General features: G+C 45.3%; 2 non-coding genes across 2 annotated transcripts; both read left to right on the top strand.

Annotated features, from left to right (window-relative positions):
• Window positions 1-9,348: 9,348 nt before the first annotated feature.
• TRNAG-GCC (transfer RNA glycine (anticodon GCC)) lies at window positions 9,349-9,419 on the top strand. The gene has a single exon. It is a non-coding gene; the product is annotated as a tRNA-Gly (tRNA).
• A 623-nt stretch (window positions 9,420-10,042) lies between these two features.
• On the top strand, window positions 10,043-10,113 carry TRNAG-GCC (transfer RNA glycine (anticodon GCC)). Its single transcript has one exon. It is a non-coding gene; the product is annotated as a tRNA-Gly (tRNA).
• Window positions 10,114-24,673: the final 14,560 nt, after the last annotated feature.

Raw genomic sequence — 24,673 nt, 5'->3', positions numbered from 1 at the left:
TCAGGCATCTCGGGGCAGGGCTTTCCCAGTTCTGCTGCTGACTGGGAGGCGTTGGCTGGGTCACGGTCCTTTCCCTTTTCTGGGTCTCCGTTTCCCTTTGTCTATGACAGAATGAAGAACAGTGGTGAACAGTGTCACTTCTGGGAATCTGAGAGAATGCAAGTGAATGTCCTGCTGGGGCCTCAAAACTGTAGTGATCCATCGTCTTCATTCAATACTTGCTCAGTGTTGCAAACAGCTCATGCACCCAAGTGGTTCTCTGTGTCTGTGTCATTGTTTCTGGGGATCCACAAACAATCAAGGATGTGTAGCAACATGACACAAGCAACACCACAGAAGCAAGAACGCCGCAGGTAAGTCTCCCTGGGCTGACGGGGAAGCGCCATCTGAGTCGGATCTTAGTACCATTACCAGGCCTTTTCCAGGTAAAGAAGGCAGGGAACCTCAGGCACAGGGAAGAGCCTGGCTAAAGGCGGGGGCCCCGAAAAGACATGGTGTATTTAGGGAAGGGTGAGGAGTCCGGTGTGTGGAAGGGGTGGCTGGGAACAGTTAAAGAAAAAGACGAGCTGGTGAAAGGTTTCCAACAATGGGGTGACATACTTATGTCTGTGTTTTGACCAGAGAGGCTGCCTCAGGTGGAGGTGGCCTGGTTTGACAGAGGGAGACTGCAATATCTCCAAGGGAGAACACTGCAGTGCTCAGGGTCAGGAAGGGAGGCCTGAAATACAGCTGAGGCAGTGGGAAGCAGCAGGGAGAGGGCAGGAAGGGTAGAGACGCCTGCAAGGTGCCCACCTGGGGGGTGATGCTAGCAGGGAGAGGGGGTCTGAGGGAGGCAGCACCTGTGGTCACCCTGGGGGGATGCTCCCAAGGCAGGCCCTGCCCGAATGGAGGCGAGCACAGGGAGGCCCAGCTCCGTCAGGCACCAGGGTCTCCTTTCAGAGCCCAGTGGACGTGAAGACACTCTGCCCTTCGGAGGCTCACAGCATCTCTGCAGTGAGAAGCCTCATGAGGGCCAACGGTGGCATGAGGGGCCCAGATAACCACTGGGGAGCTCGGCCTGAGGGTCAGGGACATCTTCCCAGGAGTGGGAACTGAGCTGGACCTCAGAGGAGGCAGGGACCCTGAGAGAAGGAAGCAGGTGTTCCGGGCAGGAGGAAATGTGTGGGCAAAGGCAAGGAGAGAAAAATAGCCAAATTTGCCTGGGGTCCAGAGAACAGCAGGAAATCAACTGGGATGAGCTGGCCCGGCAGCTCAGATTCAGGAGAAGGGATCTCACATCGTGGGTAACAGGGAAGCTGCTCATGGGTTTTGAAGAGATGGTCAGAGTGTTTTAAGAAAAACCCCATGATCATCTCATTAGATGCAGAAAAAGCTTTTGGCAAAATTCAACACCCATTTATGATAAAAACTCTCCAGAAAGTGGGCACAGAAGGAACCCACCTCAACATAATAAACCCACCTCAACATAATAACATCATTGTCAATGATGAACAATTGAAAGCATTTCCTCTAAGATCAGGAACAAGACAAGGATGTCCACTCTCACCACTATTATTCCACATAGTTTTGGGAGTCCTGGCCATGGCAATCAGAGAAGAAAAAGAAACAAAGGAATACAAAGAAGGAGGGGATATAGGTATACATACAGCTGATTCATTGTACAGAAGAAACTAACATTGTAAAGCAATTATACTCCAAAAAAAAAAAGCTGTGAGATGGATGGGAAGGGGGAGACTGTCGCATCATCAGGTGGGAGGGACTAGGACCCGTGTAGCAGCTGAAGTTGTGACGAGGGAGGCCTAGAGATCACAGACTTTTCAAAGTAGTTGCCTGGACTCATTGCCTAATTGCTCTGTGCCCATCACAGCAGGTATACTGCTCGCCTATGGCATAAACGGGGGTCTCAAGCTGGCTCAAAGAATTTTAAGGACAGTCAAGTCCAAAAGGTATGAATTAGTTTGTGTGGTTTCAGATCAGTATCAGGAACCTGCTAGTAATTAGCGTTGTTTAACTAAATGTGCTGTCCTGTGAGGCTGTGACCACTCCTGTAAAAAGGCTGTTCAGACTTCTGGGAAGATGGCAGAAGAGTAAGACTCGGAGATCACCTTCCTCCCCACAGATACACCAGAAATACATCTATGCGTGGAACAACTCCTACGGAGCACCTACTGAACGCTGGCAGAAGACCTCAGACCTCCCAAAAGGCAAGGAACCCCCCACGTACCTGGTTAGGGCAAAAGAAAAAAATAGAGACAAAAGGATAGGGACGGGTCCTGCACCAGCGGGAGGGAGCTGAGAAGGAGGAAAAGTGTCCACACACTAGGAAGCCCCTTTGCGGGCGGAGACTGCGGGTGGCGGAGTGGGGGAGCTTCGGAGCTGCGGAGGAGAGCACAGCAACAGGGGTGCGGAGGGCAAAGCGGAGAGATTCCAGCACAGAGGATCAGGGCCGACCGGCACTCACCAGCCGAGAGGCTTGTCTGCTCGCAGGACGGGGTGGGCGGGGCTGGGAGCTGAGGCTCCCGCTTCTTCACAGGTCAGACCCCAGGGAGAGGACTGAGGTTGGCAGCGTGAACACAGCCTGCAGGGCGTTAGTGCACCATGGCTAGCCGGGAGGGAGTCGGGGGGGGAAAAGTCTGGACCTGCCTAAGAGGCAAGAGACTTTTTCTTCCCTCTTTGTTTCCTGGTGCACGAGGAGAGGGGATTAAAAGCGCGGCTTAAAGGAGCTCCAGAGATGGGTGCAAGCCGCGGCTAACAGTGCGGACCCCAGACACGGGCATGAGACGCTAAGGGTGCTGCTGCCGCAACCAAGAAGCCTGTGTGCGAACACAGGTCACTATCCACACCCCCTTCTGGGGAGCCTGTGCAGCCCGCCACTGCCAGGGTCCCGGGATCCAGGGACAACTCCCCCGGGAGAACGCACAGCGCGCCTCAGGCTAGCAATGTCATGCTGGCCTGTGCTGCCGCAGGCCTGCCCCGCACTCCGTGACCCTCCCTACACCCCCGGCCTGAGTGAGCCAGAGCCTCCGAAACAGCAGCTCTTTTAACCCCATCCTGTCTGAGCAAAGAACAGACACCCTCCGGCAACCTACATGCACAGGCAGGGCCAAATCCAAAGCTGAGCCCCTGGGAGCTGTGAGAACAAAGAAGAGAAAGGGAAATCTCTCCCAGCAGCCTCAGAAGCAGCGGATTAAAGCTCCACAATCAACTTGATGTACCCTGCATCTGTGGAATACATGAATAGACAACGAATCATCCCAAATTAAGGAGAGGTGTGGATAAAAGGCTCTTGGTGCTGCAGCCAGGAGTTACTGCTGTGCCTCTGAGGTGGGAGAGCCAACTTCAGGACACTGGTCCACAAGAGACCTCCCAGCTCCACATAATATCAAACGGAAAAAATCTCCCAAAGATCTCCATCTCAACGCCAGCACCCAGCTTCACTCAACGACCAGCAAGCTACAGTGCTGGACATCCTATGCCAAACAACTAGCAAAACAGGAACACAACCCCACCCATTAGCAGAGAGGCTGCCCAAAATCATAATAAGTCTACAGACACCCCAAAACACACCACCAGACGTGGACCTGCCCACCAGAAAGACAAGATCCAGCCTCATCCACCAGAACACAGGCACTAGTCCCCTCCACCAGGAAGCCTACACAACCCACTGAACCAACCTTAGCCACTGGGGACAGACACAAAAAAACAACAGGAACTACGAACCTGCAGTCTGCAAAAAGGAGACCCCAAACACAGTAAGATAAGCAAAATGAGAAGACAGAAAAACACACAGCAGATAAAGGAGCAAGATGAAAATGCACCAGACCTAACAAATGAAGAGGAAATAGGCAGTCTACCTGAAAAAGAATTCAGAATAATGATAGTAAGGGTGATCCAAAATCTTGGAGATAGAATGGACAAAATGCAAGAATCAGTTAACAAGGACTTAGAAGAACTAAAGATGAAACAAACAATGATGAACAACACAATAAATGAAATGAAAAATACTCTAGATGGGATCAATAGCAGAATAACTGAGGCAGAAGAACGGATAAGTGACCTGGAAGATAAAATAGTGGAAATAACGACTGCAGAGTAGAATAAAGAAAAAAGAATGAAAAGAACTGAGGACAGTCTCAGAGACCTCTGGAACAACATTAAATGCACCAACATTCGAATTATAGGGGTTCCAGAAGAAGAAGAGAAAAAGAAAGGGACTGAGAAAATATTTGAAGAGATTATAGTTGAAAACTTCCCTAATATGGGAAAGGAAATAGTTAATCAAGTCCATGAAGCACAGAGAGTCCCATACAGGGTAAATCCAAGGAGAAATACGCCAAGACACATATTAATCAAACTGTCAAAATTAAATACAAAGAAAACATTAAAAGCAGCAAGGGAAAAACAACAAATAACACACATGGGAATCCCCATAAGGTTAACAGCTGATCTTTCAGCAGAAACAAGGGAGTGGCAGGACATATTGAAAGTGTTGAAGGAGAAAAACCTGCAACCAAGATTACTCTACCCAGCAAGGATCTCATTCAGATTTGATGGAGAAATTAAAACCTTTACAGACAAGCAAAAGCTGAGAGAGTTCAGCACCACCAAACCAGCTTTACAACAAATGCTAAAGGATCTTCTCTAGGCAAGAAACACAAGAGAAGGAGAAGACCTATAATAACGAACCCAAAACAATTTAGAAAATGGGAATAGGAACATACATATCGATAATTACCTTAAATGTAAATGGACTAAATGCTCCCACCAAAAGACACAGATTAGCTGAATGGATACAAAAACAAGACCCTTATATATGCTGTCTACAAGAGACCCACTTCAGACCTAGAGACACATACAGACTGAAAGTAAGGGAATGGAAAAAGATATTCCATGCACATGGAAACCAAAAGAAAGCTGGAGTAACAATTCTCATATCAGACAAAATAGACTTTAAAATAAGGACTATTAAAAGAGACAAAGAAGGACACTACATAATAATCAAGGGATCGATCCAAGAAGAAGATATAACAATTGTAAATATTTATGCACCCAACATAGGAGCACCTCAATACATAAGGCAAATACTAACAGCCATAAAAGGGGAAATAGACAGTAACACATGTATAGTAGGGGACTTAAACACCCCACTTTCACCCATGGACAGATCATCCAAAATGAAAATCAATAAGGAAACACAAGCTTTAAATGATACATTAAACGAGATGGACTTAATTGATATTTATAGGACATTCCATCCAAAAACAACAATACACATTTTTCTCAAGTGCTCATGGAACATTCTCCAGGATAGATCATATCTTGGGTCACAAATCAAGCCTTGGTAAATTTAAGAAAATTGAAATTGTATCAAGTATCTTTTCTGACCACAACGCCATGAGACTAGATATCAATTACAGGAAAAGATCTGTAAAAAATACAAACACATGGAGGCTAAACAATACACTACTTAATAATGAAGTGATCACTGAAGAATCAAAGAGGAAATCAAAAAAATACCTAGAAACAAATGACAATGGAGACACGACGACTCAAAATCTATGGGATGCAGCAAAAGCAGTTCTAAGAGGGAAGTTTATAGCAATACAATCCTACCTTAAGAAACAGGAAACATCTCGAATAAACAACCTAACCTTACACCTAAAGCAATTAGAGAAAGAAGAACAAAAAAACCCCAAAGTTAGCAGAAGGAAAGAAATCATAAAAATCAGATCAGAAAGAAATGAAAAAGAAATGAAGGAAACAATAGCAAAGATCAATAAAACTAAAAGCTGGTTCTTTGAAAGGATAAACAAAATTGATAAACCATTAGCCAGACTCATCAAGAAAAAAAGGGAGAAGACTCAAATCAATAGAATTAGAAATGAAAAAGGAGAAGTAACAACTGACACTGCAGAAATACAAAAGATCATGAGAGACTACTACAGGCAACTCTATGCCAATAAAATGGACAACCTGGAAGAAATGGACAAATTCTTAGAAATGCACAACCTGCCAAGACTGAATCAGGAAGAAATAGAAAATATGAACAGACCAATCACAAGCACTGAAATTAAAACTGTGATTAAAAATCTTCCAACAAGCAAAAGCCCAGGACCAGATGGCTTCACAGGCGAATTCTATCAAACATTTAGAGAAGAGCTAACACCTATCCTTCTCAAACTCTTCCAAAATATAGCAGAGGGAGGAACACTCCCAAATTCATTCTACAAGGCCACCATCACCTTGATACCAAAACCAGACAAGGATGTCACAAAGAAAGAAAACTACAGGCCAATATCACTGATGAACATAGATGCAAAAATCCTCAACAAAATACTAGCAAACAGAATCCAACAGCACATTAAACGGATCATACACCATGATCAAGTGCGGTTTATTCCAGGAATGCAAGGATTCTTCAATATACGCAAATCAATCAAAGTGATACACCATATTAACAAACTGAAGGAGAAAAACCATATGATCATCTCAATAGATGCAGAGAAAGCTTTTGACAAAATTCAATACCCATTTATGATAAAAACCCTGCAGAAAGTAGGCATAGAGGGAACTTTCCTCAACATGATAAAGGCCATATATGACAAACCCACAGCCAACATCATCCTCAATGGTGAAAAACTGAAAGCATTTCCACTAAGATTAGGAACAAGACAAGGTTGCCCACTCTCACCACTTTTATTCAACATAGTTCTGGAAGTTTTAGCCACAGCAATCAGAGAAAAAGAAATAAAAGGAATCCAAATTGGAAAAGAAGAAGTAAAGCTGTCACTGTTTGCAGATGACATGATCCTATACATAGTGAATCCTAAAGATGCTACCAGAAAACTACTAGAGCTAATCAATGAATTTGGTAAAGTAGCAGGATACAAAATTAATGCACAGAAATCTCTGGCATTCCTATACACTAAGGATGAAAAATCTGAAAGTGAAATCAAGAAAACACTCCTATTTACCACTGCAACAAAAAGAATAAAATATCTAGGAATAAACCTACCTAAGGAGACAAAAGACCTGTATGCAGAAAATTATAAGACACTGATGAAAGAAATTAAAGATACAAATAGATGGAGAGATATACCATGTTCTTGGATTGGAAGAATCAACATTGTGAAAATGACTCTACTACCCAAAGCAATCTATAGATTCAATGCAATCCCTATCAAACTACCACCGGCATTTTTCACAGAACTAGAACAAAAAATTTCACAATTTGTATGGAAACACAAAAGACCCCGAATAGCCAAAGCAATCTTGAGAATGAAAAACGGAACTGGAGGAATCAGGCTCCCAGACATTGGACTATACTACAAAGCTACAGTAATCAAGACAGTATGGTACTGGCACAAAAACAGAAAGATAGATCAATGGAACAGGATAGAAAGCCCAGAGATAAACCCACGCACATATGGTCACCTTATCTTTGACAAAGGAGGCAGGAATGTACAGTGGAGAAAGGACAGCCTTTTCAATAAGTGGTGCTGGGAAAACTGGGCAGCTACATGTAAAAGACTGAAATTAGAACACTCCCTAACACCATACACAAAAATAAACTCAAAATGGGTTAGAGCCCTAAATGTAAGGCCAGAAACTATCAAACTCTTAGAGGAAAACATAGGCAGAACACTCTATGACATAAATCACAGCAAGGTCCTTTTTGATCCACCTCCTAGAGAAATGGAAATAAAAACAAAAGTAAACAAATGGGACCTAATGAAACTTAAAAGCTTTTGTGCAGCAAAGGAAACCATAAACAAGACCAAAAGACAACCCTCAGAATGGGAGAAAATATTTGCAAATGAAGCAACTGACAAAGGATTAATCTCCAAAATTTATAAGCAGCTCATGCAGCTCAATAACAAAAAAACAAACAACCCAATCCAAAAATGGGCAGAAGACTTAAACAGACATTTCTCCAAAGAAGATATACATAGTGCCAACAAACACATGAAAGAATGCTCAACACCACTAATCATTGGAGAAATGCAAATCAAAACTACAATGAGATATCATCTCACACCAGTAAGAATGGCCATCATCAAAAAATCTATAAACAATAAATTCTGGAGAGGGTGTGGAGAAAAGGGAACCCTCTTACACTGTTGGTGGGAATGTAAATTGATACAGCCACTGTGGAGAACAGTATGGAGTTTCCTTAAAAAACTACAAATAGAACTACCATATGACCCAGCAATCCCACTACTGGGCATATACCCTGAGAAAACCAGAATTCGAAAAGAGTCACGTACCAAAATGTTCATTGCAGCTCTATTTACAATAGCCCAGAGATGGAAACAGCCTAAGTGTCCATCATCGGATGAATGGATAAAGAAGATGTGGCACATATATACAATGGAATATTACTCAGCCATAAAAAGAAACGAAATTGAGCTATTTGTAATGAGGTGGATAGACCTAGAGTCTGTCATACAGAGTGAAGTAAGTCAGAAAGAGACAAATACCGTATGCTAACACATATATATGGAATTCAAGAAAAAAAATGTCATGAAAAACCTAGGGGTGAAACAGGAATAAAGACACAGACTTACTAGAGAATGGACTTGAGGCTATGGGGAGGGGGAAGGGTAAACGGTGACAAAGCGAGAGAGAGGCATGGACATATATACACTACCAAACGTAAGGTAGATAGCTAGTGGGAAGCAGCCACATAGCACAGGGAGATCAGCTTGGTGCTTTGTGACCGCCTGGAGGGGTGGGATAGGGAGGGAGGGAGACGCAAGCGGGAAGAGATATGGGAACATATGTATATATATAACTGATTCATTTTGTTGTGAAGCTGAAACTAACATCCCATTGTAAAGCAATTATACTCCAATAAAGATGTTAAAATGAAAAAAAAAAAAGGCTGTTCAATGGGGATTACAGGGCTTGATAAAGATTCAATCCCGCAAGTCGTAAGGGGCATCTATTCTGTGCCTGGGACTGTGGCCACAGGTGAATCAAACAGGCCTGACTCCTGAGCTGGCGGATGTGGGAGCAGAAACAGGGATTCCAGGAAGGGGCTATGCAGATGGTCTGTGAGGGCCCTCTTGCTTTGATCTATATAGGGTGTGATTCCACCAAGCCCACCCCAGGGGGCTGAGGGCTGTGGATGAACCAAGGGCCTCGGGAGGAAGCCAGTTCCATAAGCGCCCCCTCCCTAAGCAGCGTAATAAGGCGCAGCAAGGATGGCTCTACATAAACCCGCTGTATTCTCATACAGGACAAACCAGCCAGACGGGGCCCAGTGATGTGTCAGCGCTCTCTGACTGTCATGACAGACACAGCCTCTTGAGAAAAGCCCTGCAGGTGTGCCAGAGAACAGCCAGAGCATTGGTGGTTCAGTGGTAGAATTCTCGCCTGCCACGCGGGAGGCCCGGGTTCGATTCCCGGCCAATGCAGTGCTGCTTTTTGGCCTCTTCCTGGCAAGCTCCCCCAGAGATCCTGCTGCAGGATCCAGCTCCTCAGTCACGCCCGGCCTGCAGCAGCCAAGGATGCTGCGAATCTCCGAGCGCACTTCCCTGCTTCGTGAGCACGAACAGCAGCTGGCTTCTCCACAGAGGCACCACTGGCTGCGGGACCCTTCCCCCCGTAAAGGGACTCCTGCTGCACCCCCTCAGCCTTGGCCAGTCTCCAGCAGGAAGCTGTGCTGAAGCCTGTGAGCTGTAAAACAGCTCAACACACCATGTGAATGTGGGATGGGAGGACCCACACTTCAGAGAGGAGGAAGTCCCCAGAGTCTCAGTGGGCTTTTTGCTACTGAGAAGGAACGACTTGAGCTCTACTTACTGTCCTGACGTCTGAAGGCAAATCAACTTCCCATGCACACACATAACGCACACACATACACACATGCGCGCTTGTGCGCGCACACACACAGCCTCCTCCTGCCTTCTCTCCTGCTCTGGAGCCTAAGCCTCTGTCGTTGCAGCTGTGCTGATGTGGCCTTCCATTCTGTGAATCAGCATACAGACAAGAGGGCTGGGGTTAAAGGGAGGTGCTCACACAGCTGCTCACAGCTGGAGCACTGGTGGTTCAGTGGTAGAATTCTCGACTGCCACGCGGGAGGCCCGGGTTCGATTCCCAGCCAATGCAGCAGCAAACTTTTTTTTAATCATCCTAAGAGATTGGATTTGACATTTCACACTGCCTACAGCATTGGTGATACAGTCTGAAAAACCTAGAATGACTTTTTTCTAGCCTGAGTTTTCCACGCCTGTTTCCTAAATTCCACAGAGACCTACCTAGATCTTGTGTCCCCTTGTTCTTGAGGAGTCCAGGATGTGGGGATCACCAAAGCCACTGCAAGCAGCTGTGCCTCCCCTCCTGCCCAGACAGGCTGCCTGGGGACTCTGACTGCAAGGCCCCGGGGGAAGCCAGGCCGTGTGTGTTTCTGCTCCGTCGGTGTTAGAGCAGCCCTGAGAATGGGAGTAACGACATTCATGAGGCTCCAGCAGGGCAGCAAAGACCCAGCCCTGCCAGCAGGGCAGCCGGTCCTGGAACCACCTCCTCGCCTGTCTCCTTGTTTCAGGTCACAAACGGTCCCTGAGTCACGGGAAAGGGCCCTCCTCCCCACTTGAGAGACAGCAAAGGGGATGCATTCCCTGCCCCTGAGGGGCTCTCTGCCAGAATCCCATGGAGGGGAAACAAGAGAGGCCTCAAGGACTTTCATGCAAAACAGAGAAAAAAAATCTGGTGAGGACAGTGCAAGGTGAGGAGGGGGCAGGCGAGAAAGAGCACAAGTGGCAGCTTTCGTGGGGAGGGAGTTAGGTGTGGCTTCATGAGGGTCAGCTTTTGAAAGGGGTTCTGAAAGATCAGTAGGTGTTCATTCAGGGTGAGGAAGCCCAGACAGAGGGAACAGCATGAACAAAGGCTCAGAGGAAGGAGAGGCACTTGGATTGGCAGCACAAAGGACACAGGTGGAGGAGACGTGGGTGACAGGGCCAGAGAGGCTGCGCCCACTCATGTGCTTGGCAAAGGAAGTGGCCTTTGCTTCTGGTGGCCGTGAGCAGCCACGGAAGGTACGAGTGATCTGCAGCGGTGGGTGGTAGGGATTCGAACAGCGTTTAGGGAACTCTGAAGACTGCAAAGGCTGACAGAGACCAAACGGTGGGAAAGCGTGAGGAATGGGGCACTAACGACGGGTGACAGCGGGCAAGTGTAACAGGGTCTCCTGAAGGGGGAGGAGATGGGCAAGGGGAATATCTGTGTTCAGCACCCCCCGACATTCCCGTTCGCTCTACACCAGCTGCAAGGTCCCCCCACCCTGAATCTTACCAGGACGCAACTCAGGGCACCCCAGGCCACTACAAATACAATGGTCCATTCAGTTCCCGAGGGCCTGGAACCCCAAGTCTCTATCTGCTCTTGGAGGAAGAATATTATCAGTGTCCAGGAGAGCGAGACAATGACAAACAGTGGTTCCCTGTGGAGGGAAACCCTGAGAACATGTTCTCACCAAAACCACCAGTTCTCAGAGCACTGGGCCTGGCCCTGTGGGACACCCCTGGGGCCACAGCAGGAAGACCTGTCCCACGACCCGAGCCCACGCTCTCTACCTGACAGTCAGGGTGATCAAGACAGGGCCGGCTGACCTCTGCAGTCTCACTGCTCAGCTGCCCAGCATAACTTTCCTCTCCAGTAAGGGCTTTTTACTGGGCCCTGCTATGCTACTCCTTGGACACTTCCTGTCCATTCCACTCCATGGGGAAGCTCCCGCTCCTGTCCACATCCTAGCCAGCCTTAAGTCCAGTTCACATCCAACCCCCTGCTTTTCCCGACCATCCCAGGAAGGACCACCACTCCTCTGAACGCTGAAGGACTCGGCCACCCCGCAGTCTGTGCCCAGCACTGCACCATGGAATGTCACGGGTTCTTTCTCACGTGTTTCATGTTTCTAGCTCCACAGCTCCAGGCCAGAGTCCCTGAAGACAGACTGGTGGCACGATTCTCTGCCTCTTGAGCGCCAGCCCTCTCCCCGCGTCTAGAGCTCCCCACACAGTAAGTGAGGAATCAGTAAGCATCTGCCCAGGGACCCATCTGTGCCGGTGGGCGGGGCCGCAGGGCAAGCTGTAGGGAAACACGGGCAAAGCCCCACGCTGCCGTACTGGTGACAAGGGGTGGCCTGCTCATCTACACCTAACCTGTTGGGTAAATCAGAACTGTACTTGGACGGGCCTAACCCCTAGTTTACTATTCAAGTTAGGAGGGACAAAGGGCACCACTACCAGGATCTCAGAACGCACACTGAGAAGGACCAGGTACCCAGGGCTGTGGCTGGGGACAGATGCCGATGCCAGGATGTGACTTGACATGCGTTTGCCTAGGGGTGAACCAACCCCTTGGGGGCGCCCCAAATAGCCCCCGTCAGCAGGACCTGGTCTCTCCACAGGGCACAGGCAGAGAGAAAAAGCAACTACAAAGGGAAGCAGAGGAAGTGAAGTTTGAAATCCGGGCGTCCCCAGTTCCAGGCTAGTGTCTCTTCAAAAGAACACCCCGTCTCCTCTTTCATCTCCACGTTGTGAGCCACAGCTGGGGGATCTCAACTAGTTCTGAAGTTAATATTTGGCCCAGATCACAAGTCCCAGTGAACTTTGCTGACATTAGGGTCACACGCATCGCTGTTCTGTGCCACAGAAGAGATCTGCTTCTGCTTCATTTCTCTAAAAACTCTGGCTGACAAAGTATCCTCTAGAGATTGCTCAGAGCCTCCATTCTCAACTAGTCAGAGGTGTCGCAGGATGGCAGCAACACCCATTCCCCAGGAGGCACAACGCCCAATGCTGGCCAACTCCAAGCTCTCTACACTGCTCTCAACTTCACAAAGTGCCACACCGACTACCTTGTCCCTGATTGAGAAGGAGCCACAGACAGGCCAGGATGTGTCTTTCACCCAAGGAGAACCTGGGGCCTCGTCTCAGCAACACAAATGAGACAGGAACGGGGCAGGGCACAACCTTTACAAGAATGCCATAGCCATTGAGGACACGACATAAACTGGTTAGAAACAACTAGGTTCAAGATGAGAGATGATTGACTTCTACTAACCTTAAGCCTCAGTACAGGTTCACTGTAACACATCAGCAAGCTAAATGACACACCCACAGGCGCCATGTCAATTCGGAGGCGGACAGTAAAAGGCCAGAAGTGGGCGGTGGCTCCATTCCTGGAATAAGCCTCTCACTCCTTAGCCTATGAAATTACCCACCCCTATAAAAACTGACAATCCCATACCTGGGGCCTCTCTCACCTTCCAAGATGGCTCACACTCTGTCTGTGGAGTGTGTATCTCCCTGAATAAACCTTCTTTCACTTTACTATGGCTCGCTCTTGAATTCTTTCCTCCATGAAGACAAGAACCCACATTCGGCGGCCGTCCCAGGGACTCACCTGAGACCTGGGATGTGACCATCCTCTTGCGCCCCACTTTCTTTCTTGCAACAAAACCACAGCCCCACACTGGGACCCTCGGCCTCTGTAACGCAGCCCCGGGACAACCACAGGCTGCATGAGGACTGGGGAGCTGACCACTTCCCAGGAACACACTCTAAGTATTCCAGGGGTTGGTTATTCCTCACAGCAACCTCCTTCTGTAGTTATTATCATCTCATCATTTAGATTTGAAACAGAGCCTCAGGGAAACCAAGTCCCTTTCTTGAGGTCACAGAGGATCTGAACCTTGGCACCTACAAAGCCCAGGCCCCCTCAACTGTACACCAGTTCCTCCCGCCCATCTTCTTAAAGCACGTCAGCTGCAAAGTGCACACACCCAATTACAGAGGGTACTTCCCTCATGCAGAACTCAGGCCCCAACTGAAGTGCAGCTTTCTCCATGCATTTTCGCCACTGTCTAGTGTTAGACATCTCTGAAGCATTCCTCCACCACACACGGGTGTACATACAGATGAGGTACATACTTGAGATGTTGAAGGTCTAGGGCTGGTTTTCTACCATTAAGGCAGGAAAGAAGTAACCATTTCCTGAGCACTTACTACATGCTAGTAATGTGGTGGATGCTTTACATGTGTTATCTCATTTGAACCTTAAGCCACAGAGCTAGGTACTATAATACCCATTTTACAGATGGGGGGAAATGAGGCTCAGAGATGTTACGGAACATACAAGGTCACACAATTTATGGATGGGAGGTGCAGAAATCAAACCTAGATTTTTCTGACAGCAGGTCTGAAATCTGCCATGTTACATTATCCTCTCTTCAAACATCAAAGCTCCCACCTGTTGGATGCCTACTGGGTGCCAGGCACTTTACATGCATTATTCCGTTTAGCCCTATCTCGTTTCATGTGTTGATGTCCAAATGGCCCGGCCAGGAGGTGGCAGAGGTTTCAGCCACTGCATGCACATTTCTGTGTCTTTAGTGGAGACAGCCCTGGCTGTGACTTTGCACTGTTTTTAGAGAATTACATAAGATAATGCATGCAATGTGTTCTGCACTGCATATACTCATGTAACAGTATTAGTGCAAAGTCACAATCAGACAGACTGTGATCTTAAACACACCATACAAGATCATATTCATTCATTAACTGCTGACTGAGAACCTGCTTTGCTCCTGGCTCCAAGTAGGACAGCAAGATAATCCAGAGTTGTGTTTGTTCCTGTGCTGTAAAAATTTCAGCCTGGACTTTGGGCTGCCTTTTTTACCCTGGCAAGTCCAATGACCCACCTCAGTTCTTTATGTGACATGCTGTAATCGGGCAACATATCCAGGCAGTGATTTCCCAAACAGAAGCTGGCAGGCAAACATCTCCTCCATCTGCTTTGCTGAGTATTTAAGTAATGTGGTTTCCACTTGCTCACTAGTCTCCAATAACTGAACAGGAAAAGCGGAACATCTGCCTCTGAGGAAAGGCCCAAGAGCTTCTGAAAAAGCCCAAGAGTGAGTTAAGTAACAAAATATACAAAGCATCCACTGGGTATAATCGGTGGAAAAACTGTAAAGAAGGAACGAGTCCGAGATAGCAGGAGGCATGTTTGGATCTCAGGTGACAGTAACTGTGACCACTGAATAAGCGCTGTCCTCACACTGTAACACAACCTACAGGTTCTCTTATTTTTTAAAATTGAGATATTATTCACATGCCATAAATTCACGTGTACAATTCAGTGGGTTTTAGTATGTTCACAAAGTTGTGCGACTGTCGCCACAATCAATTTTACGACATTTTCATCATCCCACAAAGGTTACCTCATTAGTAGTCACTACCCATATCCCCCAATCCCCTTCCCTAAGCCCTAGGCAACCACTACTCTACTTCCTGTCTCTGTGGATTTGCCTATTCTAGGCATTTCATATAAGTGAAATCATACAATACATGGCCTTTTGCGACGGGCTCCTTTCACTCAGCATGTTTTCAATGTGCATTTTTTTCTTTTTAAGATGAGTTAACTGAGGCACAGAGAGGTTAAACCCAAGGTCACAAACTCAAATGCTTACAGGGGCCAAGAAAGAGACACAAGTGAGAAGGCCAAGGGAGGTAAGACAGGCTGTGCTGAACTTGGCAACACAGGAAGCAAACTGGGGAGCCTAAGTCTCGGCTGGGGTAGGAGGTTGGACCCCTGGGTCCCCTGATCTTCTATGTGGGAATGTGGGCCCCACAGAGCCACATCTTCCCATTCCTTAAGAGAACCCAGAAACTCAAATTTTACTATGAAATTTGTCAGTTTAAAAGACCCTGGTGTTCATTGCAGCTCTATTTACAATAGCCCAGAAATGGAAACAACCTAAGTGTCCATCATCGGATGAATGGATAAAGAAGATGTGGCACATATATACAATGGAATATTACTCAGCCATAAAAAGAAACGAAATTGAGCTATTTGTAATGAGGTGGATAGACCTAGAGTCTGTCATACAGAGTGAAGTAAGTCAGAAAGAGAGAGACAAATACCGTATGCTAACACATATATATGGAAGTTAAGAAAAAAAAATGTCATGAAAAACCTAGGGGTGAAACAGGAATAAAGACACAGACTTACTAGAGAATGGACTTGAGGCTATGGGGAGGGGGAAGGGTAAACGATGACAAAGCGAGAGAGAGGCATGGACATATATACACTACCAAACGTAAGGTAGATAGCTAGTGGGAAGCAGCCGCATAGCACAGGGAGATCAGCTTGGTGCTTTGTGACCGCCTGGAGGGGTGGGATAGGGAGGGTGGGAGGGAGGAAGACGCAAGCGGGAAGAGATATGGGAACATGTATATATGTAACTGACTCATTTTGTTGTGAAGCTGAAACTAACATACCATTGTAAAGCAATTATACTCCAATAAAGATGTTAAAATGAAAAAAAAAAGCCTAATGAGAGAACTTACAGCTGAACAATAAAAAAAAAAAAAAGACCCTGGGATCCAGGCCAAACCAAACAGGTCTGTTGGCCGGACACAGCCCCTGGATGCCAGTCTGTGATCCCTGAATGAAGCAATTTGCTGAGGTCCCACTGCTGGTAAAGAGCAGAGCTGTGTGGAATTCTGACCCACACTGTAAAAACTGCCTTAAGCCAGTTGGTAATAAATAGTGTCTCCCTGCAGAGGTGGTAGGCTCCAAAGAGCTAGGTCAAACTCAGCAGTTCAACCTTGATCTGATCACAAAGCCCCAGGGTTCCCTTAAAAAATGCCAGAAACCTGAAATTCACTGTGAAATTTCTCAATTTAAAATACCCTTCAGGGGCTTCCCTGGTGGTGCAGTGGTTAAGAATCTGCCTGCCAGTGCAGGGGACATGGGTTCGACCTCTGGCCCGGGAAGATGCCACATGCTGCGGAGCAACTAAGCCCGTGAGCCACAACTACTGAGCTTGCGCTCTAGGGCCCATGAGCCACAACTACTGAAGCCTGCGTGCCTTAAGCCCGTGCTCTGCAATAAGAGAAGCCACCGCAATGAGAAGCCCGTGCACCACAACAAAGAGTACCCCCGCTTACCGCAATTAGAGAAAGCCCGCGCACAGCAACGAAGACCCAACACAGCCAAAAATAAATAAATAAAATAAATTATTTAAAAAATTAAATACCCTATAAAAAGTCAGCAGAAGGAAAGAAATAATAAAGATCAGAGAGGAAATAAAATAGAAATTTTAAAAAATTCTAAAAGTCAATAAAACCAAGAGCTGGTTGTTTGAAAGGGTAAACAAGATGGAGAAACAGGGAACCCTCCTACACTGTTGGTGGGACTGTAAATTGGTACAACCACTATGGAGAAGAGTATGGAGATTCCTTTAAAAACTTAAAATAGAGCTACCATATGATCCAGCAATCTCACTCCTGGGCATATATCCAGAGAAAACCATAATCTGAAAGGATACATGCACCCCAGTGTGCACTGCAGCACTACGCACAATAGCCAAGGCATGGAAGCAACCTAAATGTCCATCAACAGAGAGGTGGATAAAGAAGATGTGGTACATACACACAATGGAATATTACTCGGCCATAAAAAACAACAAAATAGTGCCATTTGCAGCAACATGTCTGGACCTAGATAGAGATTATTATACTAAGTGAAGTAAGTCAGACAGATAAATTTCACGTGATATCATTCATATGTGGAATTTAATTTAAAAAAAGATACAAATGATCTTATTTACAAAACAGAAGCAGACTTATAGATATCAAAAACAAACTTATGATTACCAAAGGGGAAACATGGTGGGGAGGGATAAATCAGGAGCTTGGGATGAACACACGCACATATAAGATAGATGACCAATGGGGACCTACGGTACACCACAGGGAACTCTACTCAATATTCTGTGATAAGCTATATGAGAAAAGAATCTGAAAAAGAATGAATATATGTATATGCATAACTGAATCACTTTGCTGTACACCTGAAACTAACACAACTGTATATCAACTATACTCCAATAAAATTTTTTTTTAATAAATGTAATTTTGGCTGCGTTTGGGTCTTCATTGCTGTGCGCGGGCTTTCTCTAGTTGTGGCGAGCAGGGGCTACTCTTCATTGCGGTGTGCGGGCTTCTCATTGTGGTGGCTTCTCTTGTTGGGGAGCACGGGCTCTAGGTGCACGGGCTTCAGTAGTTGTGGCACGCGGGCTCAGTAGTTGTGGCTCACGGGCTCTAGAGTGCAGGCTTAGTAGTTGTGGTGCATGGGATTAGTTGCTCTGCAGCATGTGGGATCTTCCCAGACAGGGCTTGAACCTGTGTCCCCTGCACTGGCAGGTGGATTCCTAACCACTACACCACCAGCGAAGTCCCAATAAATTTTTTTAAAAAAGATGCTCAAAATCGCTAATTATTAGAGAAATTCAAATCAAAAGTACAATGAGGTACCACCTCACAACAGTCAGAATGGCCATGATTGGACGAGGGGAAGATGGCGTAAGAGTAAGACGCGGAGATCACCATCCTCCCCATAGTTACACCAGAGATACATCTACACGTGGAACAACTCCTACAGAACACCTACTGAATGCTGGCAGAAGACCTCAGACCTCCCAAAAGGCAAGAAACTCCCCACGTACCTGGGTAGGGCAAAAGAAAAAAAAAGAAAAAACAGACAAAAGAATAGGGACGGCACCTGCACCAGTGGGAGGGAGCTGTGAAGGAGGAAAGGTTTCCACACACTAGGAAGCCCCTTCGTGGGCGGAGACTGCGGGTGGCGGAGGGGGGTAGCTTCGGAGCCGCGGAGGAGTGCACATTAACAGGGGTGCGGAGGACAAAGCGGGGAGGTTCCCGCACAGAGGATCGGTGCCGACCAGCACTCACCAGCCCTAGAGGCTTGTCTGGTCCCCCGCCGGGGCAGGCGGGGCTGGGAGCTGAGGCTTGGGCTTCGGTCCGAGCGCTGGGAGAGGACTGGGGTTGGCAGCGTGAACACAGCCTGAAGGGGTTAGTGCACCACGGCTAGCCGGGAGGGAGTCTGGGAAAAGGTCTGGAGCTGCCGAAGAAGCAAGAGACTTTTTCTTCCCTCTTTGTTTCCTGGTGCGCAAGGAGAGGGGATTGAGAGCGCTGCTTAAAGGAGCTCCAGAGACGGGCGTGAGCCGCGGCTAAAGCGCAGACCCCAGAGACAGGCATGAGATGCTAAGGCTGCTGCTGCCGCCAGCAAGAAGCCTGTGTGCGAGCACAGGTCACTCTCCACACCCCTCTTCCGGGGAGCCTGTGCAGCCCGCCACTGCCAGGGTCCCGGGATCCAGGGACAGCTTCTCCGGGAGAACTCAAGGCGCGCCTCACGCTGGTGCAACGTCATGCTGGCCTCTGCCGCCGCAGGCCCGCCCCACACTCCGTGCCCCACACCCCCGCCCTGAGTGAGCCAGAGCCCCCGAATCAGCGGCTCCTTTAACCCCGCCCTGTCTGAGTGAAAAACAGACGCCCTCCAGCGACCTACACGCAGAGGTGGGGCCAAATCCAAAGCTGAGCCCCTGGGAGCTGTGAGAACAAAGAAGAGAAAGGGAAATCTCTCCCAGCAGCCTCAGAAGCAGCAGATTAAAGCTCCACAATCAACTTGATGTATGTACCCTGCATCTGTGGAATACCTGAATAGACAACGAGTCATCCTAAATTGAGGAGGTGGACTTTGAGAGCAAGATTTATGATTTTTCCCCTTTTCCTCTTTTTGTGAGTGTGTATGTGTATGCTTCTGTGTGAGATTTTGTCTGTATAGCTTTGCTTCCACCATTTGTCCTAGGGTACTATCCGTCCGTTTTCTTTGTTTTTTAATATTTTTTCTTAATAATTAATTTTAATCATTTTATTTTATTTTACTTTGTTTTCTTTCCTCCCTCTCTCCCTCCCTCCCTCCCTCCCTCCCTTCCTTCCCTCCCTTCCTTCCCTCCTTCCCTCCCTCCTTTAGACAACGAATCATCCCAAATTGAGGAGGTGGACTTTGAGAGCAAGATTTATGATTTTTACCCTTTTCCTCTTTTTGTGAGGGTGTAGGTGTATGCTTCTATATGTGAATTTGTCTGTATAGCTTTGCTTCCACCATTTGTCCTAAGGTTCTATCTGTCCATTTTTTAAAAAAATTTTTTCTTAATAATTATTTTTTAATTTAACAACTTTATTATATTTTACTTTATTTTATTTTACTTTATCTTCTTTTTTTCCTTCCTTCCCTCCTTCCTTCCTTCCTCCCTCCCTCCTTTCTTTCTTTCCTTCTTTCTTTCTTCCTTCCTTCTTCCTTCCTTCCCTTCCTTCCTTCCCTTTCTTCCTTCCTTCCTTCCTTCCTTTCTTTCTTTCTTCTACTAATTCTTTCTCTCTACCTTTTCTCCCTTTTATTCTGAGCCGTGTGGATGAAAGGCTCTTGGTGCTGCAGCCAGGAGTCAGTGCTGTGCCTCTGAGGTGGGAGAGCCAACTTCAGGACACTGGTCCACAAGAGACCTCCCAGCTCCACATAATATCAAATGGTGAAAATCTCCCAGAGATCTCCATCTCAACACCAGCACCCAGCTTCACTCAACGACAAGCAAGCTACAGTGTGGGACACCCTATGCCAAACAACTAGCAAAACAGGAACACAACCGCACTCATTAGCAGAGAGGCTGCCTAAAATCATAATAAGTCCACAGACACCCCAAAACACCACCAGACGTGGACCTGCCCACCAGAGAGACAAGATCCAGACTCATCCACCAGAACACAGGCACTAGTCCCCTCCACCAGGAAGCCTACACAACCCACTGAACCAACCTTAGCCACTGGGGACAGACACAAAAAACAACAGGAACTACGAACCTGCAGTCTGCAAAAAGGAGACCCCAAACACAGTAAGATAAGCAAAAGGAAAAGACAGAAAAACACACAGCAGATGAAGGAGCAAGATAAAAACCCACCAGACCTAACAAATGAAGAGGAAATAGGCAGTCTACCTGAAAAAGAATTCAGAATAATGATAAAGATGATCCAAAATCTTGGAAATAGAATAGACAAAATGCAAGAATCAGTTAACAAGGACCTAGAAGAACTAAAGAGGAAACAAACAATGATGAACAACACAATAAATGAAATGAAAAATACTCTAGATGGGATCAATAGCAGAATAACTGAGGCAGAAGAACGGATAAGTGACCTGGAAGATAAAATAGTGGAAATAACAACTGCAGAGCAGAATAAAGAAAAAAGAATGAAAAGAACTGAGGACAGTCTCAGAGACCTCTGGGACAACATTAAATGCACCAACATTCGAATTATAGGGGTTCCAGAAGAAGAAGAGAAAAAGAAAGGGACTGAGAAAATATTTGAAGAGATTATAGTTGAAAACTTTCCTAATATGGGAAAGGAAATAGTTAATCAAGTCCAGGAAGCACAGAGAGTCCCATACAGGATAAATCCAAGGAGAAATACGCCAAGACACATATTAATCAAACTGTCAAAAATTAAATACAAAGAAAGCATATTAAAAGCAGCAAGGGAAAAACAACAAATAACACACAAGGGAATCCCCATTAGGTTAACAGCTGATCTCTCAGCAGAAACAAGGGAGTGGCAGGACATATTGAAAGTGTTGAAGGAGAAAAACCTGCAACCAAGATTACTCTACCCAGCAAGGATCTCATTCAGATTTGATGGAGAAATTAAAACCTTTACAGACAAGCAAAAGCTGAGAGAGTTCAGCACCACCAAACCAGCTCTACAACAACTGCTAAATGAACTTCTCTAGGCAAGAAACACAAGAGAAGGAGAAGACCTATAATAACGAACCCAAAACAATTTAGAAAATGGGAATAGGAACATACATATCGATAATTACCTTAAATGTAAATGGACTAAATGCTCCCACCAAAAGACACAGATTGGCTGAATGGATACAAAAACAAGACGCATATATTTGCTGTCTACAAGAGACCCACTTCAGACCTAGAGACACATACAGACTGAAAGTAAGGGAATGGAAAAAGATATTCCATGCAAATGGAAACCAAAAGAGAGCTGGAGTAGCAATTCTCATATCAGACAAAATAGACTTTAAAATAAGGACTATTAAAAGAGACAAAGAAGGACACTACATAATGATCAAGGGATCGATCCAGAAGAAGATATAACAATTGTAAATATTTATGCACCCAACACAGAAGCACCTCAATACATAAGGCAAATACTAACAGCCATAAAAGGGGAAATTGACAGTAACACATTCATAGTAGGGGACTTTAACACCCCACTTTCACCAATGGACAGATCATCCAAAATGAAAATAAATAAGGAAACACAAGCTTTAAATGATACATTAAACAAGATGGACTTAATTGATATTTATAGGACACTCAATCCAAAAACACAGAATACACATTTTTCTCAAGTGCTCATGGAACATTCTCCAGGATAGATCATATCTTGGGTCACAAATCAAGCCTTGGTAAATTTAAGAAAATTGAAATTGTATCAAGTATCTTTTCCGACCACAACGCCATGAGACTAGATATCAATTACAGGAAAAGATCTGTAAAAAATACAAACACATGGAGGCTAAACAATACAATACTTAATAACGAAGTGATCACTGAAGAAATCAAAGAGGAAATCAAAAAATACCTAGAAACAAGTGACAATGGACACACGACAACCCAAAACCTATGGGATGCAGCAAAAGCAGTTCTAAGAGGGAAGTTTATAGCAATACAAGCCCACCTTAAGAAGCAGGAAACATCTCGAATAAACAACCTAACCTTGCACCTCAAGCAATTAGAGAAAGAAGAACAAAAAAACCCCAAAGTTAGCAGAAGGAAAGAAATCATAAAAATCATATCAGAAATAAATGAAAAAGAAATGAAGGAAACAATAGCAAAGATCAATAAAACTAAAAGCTGGTTCTCTGAGAAGATAAACAAAATAGATAAACCATTAGCCAGACACATCAAGAAAAAAAGGGAAAACACTCAAATCAATAGATTTAGAAATGAAAAAGGAGAAGTAACAACTGACACTGCAGAAATACAAAAGATCATGAGATATTACTACAAGCAACTCTATGCCAATAAAATGGACAACCTGGAAGAAATGGACAAATTCTTAGAAATGCACAACCTGCCAAGACTGAATCAGGAAGAAATAGAAAATATGAACAGACCAATCACAAGCACTGAAACTGAAACTGTGATTAAAAATCTTCCAACAAACAGAAGCCCAGGACCAGATGGCTTCACAGGCGAATTCTATCAAACATTTAGAGAAGAGCTAACACCTATCCTTCTCAAACTCTTCCAAAATATAGCAGAGGGAGGAACACTCCCAAATTCATTCTACAAGGCCACCATCACCTTGATACCAAAACCAGACAAGGATGTCACAAAGAAAGAAAACTACAGGCCAATATCACTGATGAACATAGATGCAAAAATCCTCAACAAAATACTAGCAAACAGAATCCAACAGCACATTAAAAGGATCATACACCTTGATCAAGTGGGGTTTATTCCAGGAATGCAAGGATTCTTCAATATATGCAAATCAACGTGATAAACCATATTAACAAATTGAAGGAGAAAAACCATATGATCATCTCAATAGATGCAGAGAAAGCTTTTGACAAAATTCAATACCAATTTATGATAAAAACTCTGCAGAAAGTAGGCATAGAGGGAACTTTCCTCAACATGATAAAGGCCATATATGACAAACCCACAGCCAACATCATCCTCAATGGTGAAAAACTGAAAGCATTTCCACTAAGATCAGGAACAAGACAAGGTTGCCCACTCTCACCACTCTTATTCAACATAGTTCTGGAAGTTTTAGCCACAGCAATCGGAGAGATAAAGGAAATAAAAGGAATCCAAATCGGAAAAGAAGAAGTAAAGTGTCACTGTTTGCAGATGACATGATACTATACATAGAGAATCCTAAAGATGCTACCAGAAAACTACTAGAGCTAATCAATGAATTTGGTAAAGTTGCAGGATACAAAATTAATGCACAGAAATCTCTTGCATTCCTATACACTAATGATGAAAAATCTGAAAGTGAAATCAAGAAAACACTCCTATTTACCACTGCAACAAAAAGAATAAAATATCTAGGAATAAACCTACCTAAGGAGACAAAAGACCTGTATGCAGAAAATTATAAGACACTGATGAAAGAAATTAAAGATGATACAAATAGATGGAGAGATATAGCATGTTCTTGGATTGGAAGAATCAACATTGTGAAAATGACTCTACTACCCAAAGCAATCTACAGATTCAGTGCAATCCCTATCAAACTACCACCGGCATTTTTCACAGAACTAGAACAAAAAATTTCACAATTTGTATGGAAACACAAAAGACCCCGAATAGCCAAAGCAATCTTGAGAACGAAAAACGGAACTGGAGGAATCAGGCTCCCTGACTTCAGACTATACTACAAAGCTACAGTAATCAAGACAGTATGGTACTGGCACAAAAACAGAAAGATAGATCAATGGAACAGGATAGAAAGCCCAGAGATAAACCCACGCACATATGGTCACCTTATCTTTGATAAAGGAGGCAGGAATGTACAGTGGAGAAAGGACAGCCTCTTCAATAAGTGGTGCTAGGAAAACTGGACAGGTACATGTAGAAGTATAGATTAGATCACTCCATAACACCATACACAAAAATAAGCTCAAAATGGATTAGAGACCTAAATGTAAGGCCAGAAACTATCAAACTCTTAGAGGAAAACATAGGCAGAACACTCTATGACATAAATCACAGCAAGAT

This window comes from Lagenorhynchus albirostris, chromosome 19, assembly GCF_949774975.1.
Source record: "Lagenorhynchus albirostris chromosome 19, mLagAlb1.1, whole genome shotgun sequence".
NCBI classification, from domain to species: domain Eukaryota; kingdom Metazoa; phylum Chordata; class Mammalia; order Artiodactyla; family Delphinidae; genus Lagenorhynchus; species Lagenorhynchus albirostris.
This window is presented reverse-complemented; position numbering and strand designations above follow the sequence as displayed.